Raw genomic sequence first — 12,701 nt, 5'->3', positions numbered from 1 at the left:
GTCCATCAAGAGTTGGGAGCAATCCTTGAGTTTTGCACTTTCAATACCTACATGGGTTAGTCCCACAAGGAACATATAAAGATATCCATAGCCATAGAGTGAAGTGCACATATGATGATATCCATGAATACATTGAATACCTTGTCCCTTGTCTTACCAACAAGAGGGTTTGTGACTCCATGAACTAGTGCAAGATGTTGAAGTTGGTTGCACAAGTTCTTGCCAAAATAAATATGAGTGAAATTTGTTGGTAGAGTCACCCTCAGGAACTCTCTAGTTCTTCTTCTTTGGGACCCACATCAATTTTATGGGAATCCTTGGAGTTGTAGTTGAAATTGATGAAGTCTAGGGAACCCACTTGACCATGGCTTGAGGTGTTTCTTCAAATGAGTCAATCTCTTCTTGAAGCTTGTCTTGGCCTTTTAGCTTGTGGTTTTGTGGTGGAAGATCATCTTGAGCTTGTGTTCCCTCAAAAGAAGTGGGGTCATACTTCTCCTATTGAGGAACAAACTTCTTCTTGGGATATTGATCTCCTTCCCATTCAACTTCATTGGCATTGAACTTTCGTTCAAAACCAATACCTTGATTCTTCCGGTGTCTTCCTTGCTTGCGTACAATATCCTCAAATTGCTTACTCCTAGCAATACTCTTGTAAACACCTTTCTCTATAATTCCTTTCAATAAATCACTACTGTAGGATGATGCTAACGCGACACTACAATTAGAGACCCTTCGACGAAACTGTGTGCGATGCAATAATCGCAAACGGTGATGTAAAAAACCATCAAAAATATGCAAAACATTTGCGATGATGGATGCATCAAACACAGTTCAGAATTTAGTTGCGTGTGCGATGAGGGGCATACGATTCAGTTCAATGAACTGTTTACGATGAGGCAGAAGAACAGAAATGGGCAGCCAGATGAAGGTGTGTGCGATATACGGCATACCTTCACTCGGATGAACTATTCATGATTAGGCGGAACAAAAGAAATGGTCAGTCAGATCATGGTGTGTGCAATAGAGGGCAAACAGTTCACTCGAATGAACTGTTTGCATTGAGCCAAGATAACAGAAACGGTTCAATTTAATAAGATGTTTGTGGTACGCAGTAAACAGGTCTGTAATCAGAAATGTGTGCGAAGACCTATAATAACACAGACGATTGCTGCTAATAAGACGTGTGTGTTGTGCATTGGGATTGCATACAGAAAAACAACATATATATAGGGGTGGGCTATTTATAGCCAGGAGGCAATCCGACCTGATTTGTCCGAAATGACCCTGGGTCACTAAGGAACCGACACGTGTCCAACTGTCGGATTTCAAACACACACGACAGCTTGACTTGGGCTACAAGTAAAGCTGACTCATCTAGCTCTGGATAAGATTTGCTCTCATTGTCTTCGCTCGAATACATAGGATTTTGGTTGAGCATCACTTCAGTCACTCTGACTTTGTTCACTTGGACCCCACTTAACAGTACGGTGGTTCCTATGACTCAAAGAAGAAAAGGAACTACGAAACAACTATGTCTTTGCACTACATAGGCTTCACATGAATGTCTTCTCATGTCATACTCTTCACTGTGAATGTCTTCACAAACCACCATTGTCTTCACACATTTTTAGGGGTCATCTCTGGTAGGTAAACCGAATCAATCAGGGACTACTACCTATGTTATCCTGTAATTCTCACAAACACATTAGTCCCTCAACCAAGTTTGTCTTCAATACTCTAAAACCAACTAGGGTGGCACTAGATGCACTTATAGTTGGATTAACTTTGTCTACATCATGTCATCTTGCTCAAGGCATTACTCTGTTTTTTATGAACTTAATACTCTAGATGCATGCTGGATAGCGGTCAATGGGTGGAGCAATAGTACTAGATGCAGACAGGAGTCGATCTACTTGTCTCGGACATGATGCCTATATACATGATCATTGTCTTGAATATCATCATAACTATGCGCTTTTCTATCAATTGCCCAACAGTAATTTGTTTACCCACCGTATGATTTTTGTTTGAGAGAGAAGCCTCTAGTGAAAACTATGGCCCCCGGGTCTACTTATATCATATATAAAATCCAAAAATACCTTGCTGCAATTTATTTACCATTATTTTATTTTATGTATCTATCACTATGAGATTTGATCCTTGCAAATAACCACCAAGGGGATTGACAACCCCCTTGATCGTGTTGGGTGCAAGTATTTACTCTTTTGCGTGTAGGTGCTATTAACGAGGTTTCGTGCGGTTCCCCTACTGGATTGATAACCTTGTTTCTTAACTGAGGGAAATACTTATCTCTATTGTACTGCATCATCCTCTCATCTTCGAGGAAATCCCAACCCAGCTCACAAGTAGCACTGGGTAAAACATTGTGTCCCTCTTTGTCCTGTTACCATTATGCCAAGATCACCAACTCGGGACCCCCTACTTGAGGTCCATCGGATTCAACTCCGACGCCACCCAACTATGTAGCATATTGATTTCATTGAGCTTCATAATATTGCCCTTCGGTTTGATATTCTGGTGGATGTACTTGACTAGCTGTAGCATTGATAAATAGCCAAGTGACACTGTTATATGTGTTGGAGGGGAATACATGGGAGCACCCACAAGAGAAAAATATTCATCAATGGTAAAACCCAGGGTACGTGCTTGGATATGGCTTCCAATATTTGATGGTGTCAGTCTAAATTGGGAGTGAATAGGAAGATCTTGGTTTCCGACCATGTTTGTGATAATATGTAGGTCAATAATGGAGGTGCAAGTAAAACTTTTGTTACTCAAGGAATGCCAATAAAAGGTACAATACTTTGTAAATCAAATGCAACATTAAGTTTCTGGTGATTTGAGGAAGAATATGCATGGAAATATTAGATATAGTAATACGGGGTGAAGAGAGAGGTATGGGTATACCGACACACAAAGGAACGGTTCTATGTGGAGCAACTGCCTCAGACTTCTAAACATTGGGTACGGTGTGGTATTCAACATAATTAACTTTAGTGTTTTTGAATCTCAACATTCATATCAGACATTTTTTTGTTCAAACTTAGGCATGGTACCCAGCTTAGATCTCTTGTGATTCACTTCGATATACAAGTCCTTGAGCTCAAATAGCTTAGCCAATAGTTTAGACACTTCTCCTTTTAATCTATCCACTGTGATCTGAACCTTGGTGCATGTGTCCGCCATCACATATCATATCGATATGCTTGTCTCTCGCACCAATCTGATCTGTGATGGCGGACACATGCACTAAGGTTCAGATCATGGTGGATAGATTAGAATGAGAAGTGTCTAAACTACTGGCTAAGCTATTTGAGCTCAAGGACTTGCATATCGAAGTGAATCACATGAGATCTAAGATGGTTTAAGTGTACATTACTTTATGAGATCTAAGGTTGGTTATTCATAAAGTAATCTACACTTATTCATAAAGTAATGTACACTTAAACCATTCATAAAGTTTCAAAGCGTATAAACGGATAAAGCCCAGTAAGCCTTTTTCTCTGCAGTCCCTAGCAAAGTGGCCCAGTTGACCGTACGCATAGCACTGTAATAAGCCATTTGAAAAAACATTATTGCCGCCCTCCGGAACCATTGCGGGAACCTCTCCAGAGGTATTATGATTCACCATCAAGGGCTCATTATTTCCCAATTCCACATTATTACTGGATTCCGGATTATTCACCAGACGTGAAAAAAGAGATGGCCGACGTTGATCGCCGGACGCGCTGCCGGCGGCAGATCTTGAGCGCGATCCACTAGTAACCAAAGTCCAGGAAGAACTTCTTCACGATAAAAAAGTTGTTCCTCCCGAATCCAGTTGGGTCCCCCAGCACCCCAAAGACTAAAAACCAATTCAAAGTCCTTTTCCACAACACGGCCTTGGTTGTAGATTTCAAAACCAACTGCCTTAGAGGCAACCGAGAACTTAAAAGATCTATCCTTTAGATGATGAATATGAAAACCTTGGGGATACCCACCAAAACATGATTGAAGAACAATGCTAATAGTGTGACAATCCAACCGAAAGCGAGCACGACGGAAAGAAACCACTAAAGTGAACTCCCATTGGAGAAAACCCGGAGAAAACACCACCGGATGACCAAACTTTTGCCTCATCGAACATTGAAACTCTTTACCTCAAGCAAAGTTGAGCGTGGGTGGATCCATGTGTTGGAAATATGCCCTAGAGGCAATAATAAAATGGTTATTATTATATTTCTTTCTTCATGATAATTGTCTATTGTTCATGCTATAATTGTGTTATCCGGAAATCGTAATACATGTGTGAATACATAGACCACGACACGTCCCTACCGAGCCTCTAGTTGACTAGCTCGTTGATCAAAAGATAGTCATGGTTTCCTGACTATGGACATTGGATGTTGTTGATAATGGGATCACATCATTAGGAGAATGATGTGATGGACAAGACCCAATCCTAAGCATAGCTCAAAGATCATGTAGTTCGTTTGCTGTAGCTTTTCCGAATGTCAAGTATCATTTCCTTAGACCATGAGATTGTGCAACTCCCGGATACCGTAGGAGTGCTTTGGGTGTGCTAAACGTCACAATGTAACTGGGTGGCTATAAAGGTACACTACAGGTATCTCTGAAAGTGTCTGTTGGGTTGGCACGAATCGAGACTGGGATTTGTCACTCCGCATGACGGAGAGGTATCTCTGGGCCCACTCGGTAATGCATCATCATAATGAGCTCAATGTGACCAAGTGGTTGATCACGGGATCATGCATTACGGTACGAGTAAAGTGACTTGCCGGTAACGAGATTGAACGAGGTATTGGGATACCGACGATCGAGTCTCGAGCAAGTAACGTACTGATTGACAAAGGGAATTGTATACGGATTGATTAAATCATCGACATCGTGGTTCATCTGATGAGATCATCGTGGAGCATGTGGGAGCCAACATGGGTATCCAGATCCCGCTGCTGGTTATTGACCAGAGAGGCGTCTCGGTCATGTCTGCATGTCTCCCGAACCCGTAGGGTCTACACACTTAAGGTTAGGTGACGCTAGGGTTGTAGAGATATTAGTATGCAGTAACCCGAAAGTTGTTCGGAGTCCCGGTTGAGATCCCGGATGTCACGAGGAGTTCCGAAATGGTCTGGAGGTAAAGATTTATATATAGGAAGTCCAGTTTCGGCCATCAGGAAGGTTTCGGGGGTCGCCGGTATTGTACCGGGACCACCGGAAGGGTCCCGGGGGTCCACCGGGTGGGGCCACCTATCCCGGAGGGCCCCATGGGCTGAAGTGGGAGGGGACCAGCCCCTGGTGGGCTGGTGCACCCCCCTTGGGCCTCCCCTGCGCCTAGGGTTGGGAAACCCTAGGGGTGGGGGTGCCCCCCACTTGTCTTGGGGGGGAAGCCACCCCTTGGCCGCCGCCCCCTTGGAGATTGCATCTCCTAGGGCCGGCGCCCCCCAAGGCCCCTATATAAAGAGGGGGGAGGGAGGGCAACCGCACCCTTGCTCTTGGCGCCTCCCTCTCCCTCTGTAACACCTCTCCTCCCCGCTTGCGCTTGGCGAAGCCCTGCCGGGATCCTGCTGCATCCACCACCACGCCGTCGTGCTGCTGGATCTTCATCAACCTCTCCTTCCCCCTTGCTGGATTAAGAAGGAGGAGACGTCTTCCCAACCGTACGTGTGTTGAACACAGAGGTGCTGTCCGTTCGGCACTTGGTCATCGGTGATTTGGATCACGACGAGTATGACTCCATCAACCCCGTTCTCTTGAACGCTTCTGCGCGCGATCTACAAGGGTATGTAGATGCACTCCTCTCTCCCTCGTTGCTAGATGACTCCATAGATTGATCTTGGTGATGCGTAGAAAACTTTAAAATTTTGCTACGTTGCCCAACAATGGTATCAGAGCTAGGTCTATGCGTAGTTTCTATGCACGAGTAGAACACAAAGCAGTTGTGGGCGTGGATATTGTCAATTTGCTTGCCGTTACTAGTCTTATCTTGATTTGGCGGCATCATGGGATGAAGCGGCCCGGACCGACCTTACACGTACGCTTACGTGAGACTGGTTCCACCGATTGACATGCACTAGTTGCATAAGGTGGATGGCAGGTGTCTGTCTCTCCCACTTTAGTCAGATCGGATTCGATGAAAAGGGTCCTTATGAAGGGTAAATAGAAATTGGCATATCACGTTGTGGTTTTGGCGTATGTAAGAAACGTTCTTGATAGAAACCTATAGCAGCCACGTAAAAACTTGCAACAACAATTAGAGGACGTCTAACTTGTTTCTGCAGCATGTGCCGTGTGATGTGATATGGCCAAAAGGATGTGATGAATGATATATGTGATGTATGAGATTGATCATGTTCTTGTAATAGGAATAACGACTTGCATGTCTATGAGTATGACAACCGGCAGGAGCCATAGGAGTTGTCTTTATTTATTTATGACCTGCTTGTCAACATAAACGTCATGTAATTACTTTACTTTATTGCTAAAGCATTAGCCATAGTAGTAGAAGTAATAGATGACGAGACAACTTCAAGAAGACACGATGATGGAGATCATGATGATGGAGATCATGGTGTCATGCCGGTGACAACAATGATCATGAAGCCCCAAAGATGGAGATCAAAAGGAGCAAATGATATTGGCCATATCATGTCACTATTTGATTGCATGTGATGTTTATCATGTTTTACATCTTATTTGCTTAGAACCATGGTAGCTTAAATAAGATGATCCCTCGTAATAATTTCAAGAAAGTGTTCCCCCTAAGTGTGCACCGTTGCGAAGGTTCGTTGTTTCGAAGCACCACGTGATGATCGGATGTGATAGATTCTAACGTTCGAATACAATGGGTGTAAGCCAGATTTACACACGCAATACACTTAGGTTGACTTGACGAGCCTAGCATGTACAGACATGGCCTCGGAACATGGAAGACCGAAAGGTTGAGCATGAGTCATATAGAAGATACGATCAACATGAAGATGTTCACCGATGTTGGCTAGTCCGTCTCACGTGATGATCGGACACGGCCTAGTTAACTCGGATCATGTTTCACTTGGATGACTGGAGGGATGTCTATCTGAGTGGGAGTTCATTGAATAATTTGATTAGATGAACTTAATTATCATGAACTTAGTCTAAAATCTTTACAATATGTCTTGTAGATCAAATGGCCCACGTTGTCCTCAATTTCAACGCGTTCCTAGAGAAAACCAAGCTGAAAGATGATGGCAGCAACTATACAAACTGGGTCCGGAACCTGAGGATCATCCTCATAGCTGCCAAGAAACATTATGTCCTAGAAGCACCGCTAGGTGACGCACCCATCCCAGAGAACCAAGACGTTATGAACGCTTGGTAGTCACGTGCTGATGATTACTCCCTCGTTCAGTGCGGCATGCTTTACAGCTTAGAACCAGGGCTCCAAAAGTGTTTTGAGAGACACGGAGCATATGAGATGTTCGAAGAGCTGAAAATGGTTTTCCAAGCTCATGCCCGGGTCGAGAGATATGAAGTCTCCGACAAGTTCTTCAGCTGTAAGATGGAGGAAAATAGTTCTATCAGTGAGCACATACTCAAAATGTCTGGGTTGCATAACCGCTTGACTCAGTTGGGAGTTAATCTCCCGGATGACGCGGTCATTGACAGAATCCTTCAGTCGCTTCCACCGAGCTACAAGAGCTTTGTGATGAACTTCAATATGCAGGGGATGGAAAAGACCATTCCTGAGGTATATTCAATGCTGAAATCAGCAGAGGTGGAAATCAAAAAGGAACATCAAGTGTTGATGGTAAATAAAACCACTAAGTTCAAGAAAGGCAAGGGTAAGAAGAACTTCAAGAAGGACGGCAAGGGAGTTGCCGCGCCCGGTAAGCAAGCTACCGGGAAGAAGCCAAAGAATGGACCCAAGCCCGAGACTGAGTGTTTTTATTGCAAGGGAAGTGGTCACTGGAAGCGGAACCGCCCCAAATACTTAGCGGACAAGAAGGCCGGCAACACTAAAGGTATATGTGATATACATGTAATTGATGTGTACCTTACCAGTACTCGTAGTAGCTCCTGGGTATTTGATACCGGTGCGATTGCTCACATTTGTAACTCAAAGCAGGAGCTGCGGAATAAGCGGAGACTGGCGAAGGACGAGGTGACGATGCGCGTCAGGAATGGTTCCAAGGTCGATGTGATCGCCGTCGGCATGCTGCCTCTACATTTACCTACGGGATTAGTTTTAAACCTCAATAATTGTTATTTAGTGCCAGCTTTGAGCATGAACATTGTATCAGGATCTCGTTTAATTCGAGATGGCTACTCATTTAAATCCGAGAATAATGGTTGTTCTATTTATATGAGAGATATGTTTTATGGTCATGCTCCGCTGGTGAATGGTTTATTCTTAATGAATCTCGAGCGTAATGTTACACATATTCATAGTGTGAATACCAAAAGATGTAAGGTTGATAATGATAGTCCCACATACTTGTGGCACTGCCGCCTTGGTCACATAGGTGTCAAACGCATGAAGAAGCTCCATGCCGATGGACTTTTGGAGTCTCTTGATTACGAATCATTTGACACGTGTGAACCATGCCTCATGGGTAAAATGACCAAGACTCCGTTCTCAGGAACAATGGAGCAAGCAACCAACTTATTGGAAATCATACATACTGATGTGTGCGGTCCAATGAGTGTTGAGGCTCGCGGTGGCTATCGTTATGTTCTCACCCTCACTGATGACTTGAGTAGATATGGGTATATCTACTTAATGAAACACAAGTCTAAGACCTTTGAAAAGTTCAAGGAATTTCAGAGTGAGGTTGAGAATCAACATGACAAGAAAATCAAGTTCTTGCGATCAGATCGTGGGGGAGAATACTTGAGTCATGAATTTGGCACACACTTAAGAAAATGTGGAATAGTTTCACAACTCACGCCGCCTGGAACACCTCAGTGTAATGGTGTGTCCGAACGTCGTAATCGCACTCTATTGGATATGGTGCGATCTATGATGTCTCTTACCGATTTACCGCTGTCATTTTGGGGCTATGCTTTAGAGACTGCCGCATTCACTTTAAATAGGGCTCCGTCGAAATCCATTGAGACGACACCGTATGAATTATGGTTTGGGAAGAAACCTAAGCTGTCGTTTCTAAAAGTTTGGGGATGCGATGCTTATGTCAAGAAACTTCAACCTGAAAAGCTCGAACCCAAATCGGAAAAATGCGTCTTCATAAGATACCCTAAAGAAACTATTGGGTATACCTTCTACCTCAGATCCGAAGGCAAGATCTTTGTTGCCAAGAATGGGTCCTTTATAGAGAAAGAGTTTCTCTCGAAAGAAATAAGTGGGAGGAAAGTAGAACTTGATGAAGTATTACCTCTTGAACCGGTAAGCAGCGCAGCTCAAGAAAATGTTCCTAAGGTGCGTGCACCAACTAGAGAGGAAGTTGATGATGATGATGATCATGAAACTTCAGATCAAGTTGCTACTAAACTTCGTAGGTCCACGAGGACACGTTCCGCACCAGAGTGGTACGACAACCCTGTCTTGGAAATCATGTTGTTAGACAACGGTGAACCTTCGAACTATGAAGAAGCGATGGCGGGCCCGGATTCCGACAAATGGCTGGAAGCCATGAAATCCAAGATAGGATCCATGTATGAAAACGAAGTATGGACTTTGACTGACTTGCCCGATGATCGGCGAGCCATAGAAAATAAATGGATCTTTAAGAAGAAGACAGACGCAGATGGTAATGTAACCATCTATAAAGCTCGGCTTGTCGCTAAGGGTTATCGACAAGTTCAAGGGGTTGACTACGATGAGACTTTTTCACTCGTAGCGAAGCTGAAGTCCGTCTGAATCATGTTAGCAATTGCCGCATTCTATGATTATGAGATATGGCAAATGGACGTCAAAACGGCATTCCTTAATGGTTTACTTAAGGAAGAATTGTATATGATGTAGCCGGAAGGTTTTGTCGATCCTAAGAATGCTAACAAGGTGTGCAAGCTCCAACGCTCGATTTATGGGCTGGTGCAAGCATCTCGGAGTTGGAACATTCGTTTTGATGAGATGATCAAGGTGTTTGGGTTTACGCAGACTTATGGAGAAGCCTGCATTTACAAGAAAGTGAGTGGGAGCTCTATAGCATTTCTCATATTCTATGTGGATGACATACTGTTGATGGGAAATGATATAGAATTCTTGGAAAGCACAAAGGCCTACTTGAACAAGTGTTTTTCAATGAAGGATCTTGGAGAAGTTGCTTACATATTAGGCATCAAGATCTATAGAGATAGATCGAGACGCCTCATTGGTCTTTCACAGAGTACGTACCTTGACAAGATATTGAAGAAGTTCAAAATGGATCAGTCAAAGAAGGGGTTCTTGCCTGTATTGCAAGGTACAAGATTGAGCACGACTCAATGCCCGACCACGGCAGAAGATAGAGAAAAGATGAGTGTCGTCCCCTATGCCTCGGCCATAGGGTCTATCATGTATGCTATGTTGTGTACCAGACCTGATGTAAACCTTGCCGTAAGTTTGGTAGGAAGGTACCAAAGTAATCCCGGCATGGAATGCTGGACAACGGTCAAGAATATCCTGAAGTACCTGAAAAGGACTAAGGATATGTTTCTCGTTTATGGAGGTGACGAAGAGCTCGTCGTAAAGGGTTATGTCGATGCTAGCTTCGACACAGATCTGGATGACTCTAAGTCACAAACCGAATACGTGTATATTTTGAATGGTGGGGCAGTAAGCTGGTGCAGTTGCAAGCAGAGCGTTGTGGCGGGATCTACATGTGAAGCGGAGTACATGGCAGCCTCGGAGGCAGCACAAGAAGCAGTCTGGGTGAAGGAGTTCATTACCGACCTAGTAGTCATACCCAATGCGTCGGGCCCGATGACTCTCTTCTGTGACAACACTGGAGCTATTGCCCTTGCTAAGGAGCCCAGGTTTCACAGGAAGACCAGGCATATCAAGCGTCGCTTCAACTCCATTCGTGAAAGTGTTCAAAATGGAGACATACAGATTTGTAAAGTACATACGGACCTGAATGTGGCAGATCCGTTGACTAAACCTCTCCCTAGAGCAAAACATGATCAACACCAGAACTGCATGGGTGTTCGATTCATCACAATGTAACTAGATAATTGACTCTAGTGCAAGTGGGAGACTGTTGGAAATATGCCCTAGAGGCAATAATAAAATGGTTATTATTATATTTCTTTGTTCACGATAATTGTCTATTGTTCATGCTATAATTGTGTTATCCGGAAATCGTAATACATGTGTGAATACATAGACCACGACACGTCCCTAGTGAGCCTCTAGTTGACTAGCTCGTTGATCAAAAGATAGTCATGGTTTCCTGACTATGGACATTGGATGTCGTTGATAACGGGATCACATCATTAGGAGAATGATGTGATGGACAAGACCCAATCCTAAGCATAGCTCAAAGATCATGCAGTTCGTTTGCTGTAGCTTTTCCGAATGTCAAGTATCATTTCCTTAGACCATGAGATTGTGCAACTCCCGGATACCGTAGGAGTGCTTTGGGTGTGCTAAACGTCACAACATAACTGGGTGGCTATAAAGGTACACTACAGGTATCTCTGAAAGTGTCTGTTGGGTTGGCACGAATCGAGACTGGGATTTGTCACTCCGCATGACGGAGAGGTATCTCTAGGCCCACTCGGTAATGCATCATCATAATGAGCTCAATGCAACCAAGTGGTTGATCACGGGATCATGCATTACGGTACGAGTAAAGTGACTTGTCGGTAACGAGATTGAACGAGGTATTGGGATACCGACGATCGAGTCTTGGGCAAGTAACGTACCGATTGACAAAGGGAATTGTATACGGATTGATTGAATCCTCGACATTGTGGTTCATCCGATGAGATCATCGTGGAGCATGTGGGAGCCAACATGGGTATCCAGATCCCGCTGTTGGTTATTGACCGGAGAGGCGTCTCGGTCATGTCTGCATGTCTCCCGAACCCGTAGGGTCTACACACTTAAGGTTCGGTGACGCTATGGTTGTAGAGATATTAGTATGCAGTAACCCGAAAGTTGTTCGGAGTCCCGGATGAGATCCCGGACGTCACGAGGAGTTCCGGAATGGTCCGGAGGTAAAGATTTATATATAGGAAGTCCAGTTTCGGCCATCGGGAAGGTTTCGGGGGTCGCCGGTATTGTACCAGGACCACCGGAAGGGTTCCGGGGGTCCACCGGGTGGGGCCACCTATCCCGGAGGGCCCCATGGGCTGAAGTGGGAGGGGACCAGCCCCTGGTGGGCTGGTGCGCCCCCCTTGGGCCTCCCCTGTGCCTAGGGTTGGGAAATCCTAGGGGTGGGGGCGCCCCCCACTTGTCTTGGGGGGGAAGCCACCCCTTGGCCGCCGCCCCCTTGGAGATTGCATCTCCTAGGGCTGGCGCCCCCAAGGCCCCTATATAAAGAGGGGGGGAGGGAGGGCAGCCGCACCCTTGCTCTTAGCGCCTCCCTCTCCCTCCGTAACACCTCTCCTCCCCGCTTGCGCTTGGCGAAGCCCTGTCGGGATCCTGCTGCATCCACCACCACGCCGTCGTGCTGCTGGATCTTCATCAACCTCTCCTTCCCCCTTGCTGGATCAAGAAGGAGGAGACGTCTTCCCAACCGTACGTGTGTTGAACGCGG

Source organism: Triticum dicoccoides, chromosome 7A, assembly GCF_002162155.2.
Source record: "Triticum dicoccoides isolate Atlit2015 ecotype Zavitan chromosome 7A, WEW_v2.0, whole genome shotgun sequence".
Taxonomy (NCBI): domain Eukaryota; kingdom Viridiplantae; phylum Streptophyta; class Magnoliopsida; order Poales; family Poaceae; genus Triticum; species Triticum dicoccoides.
Note: the sequence above shows the minus strand (reverse complement) of the source record.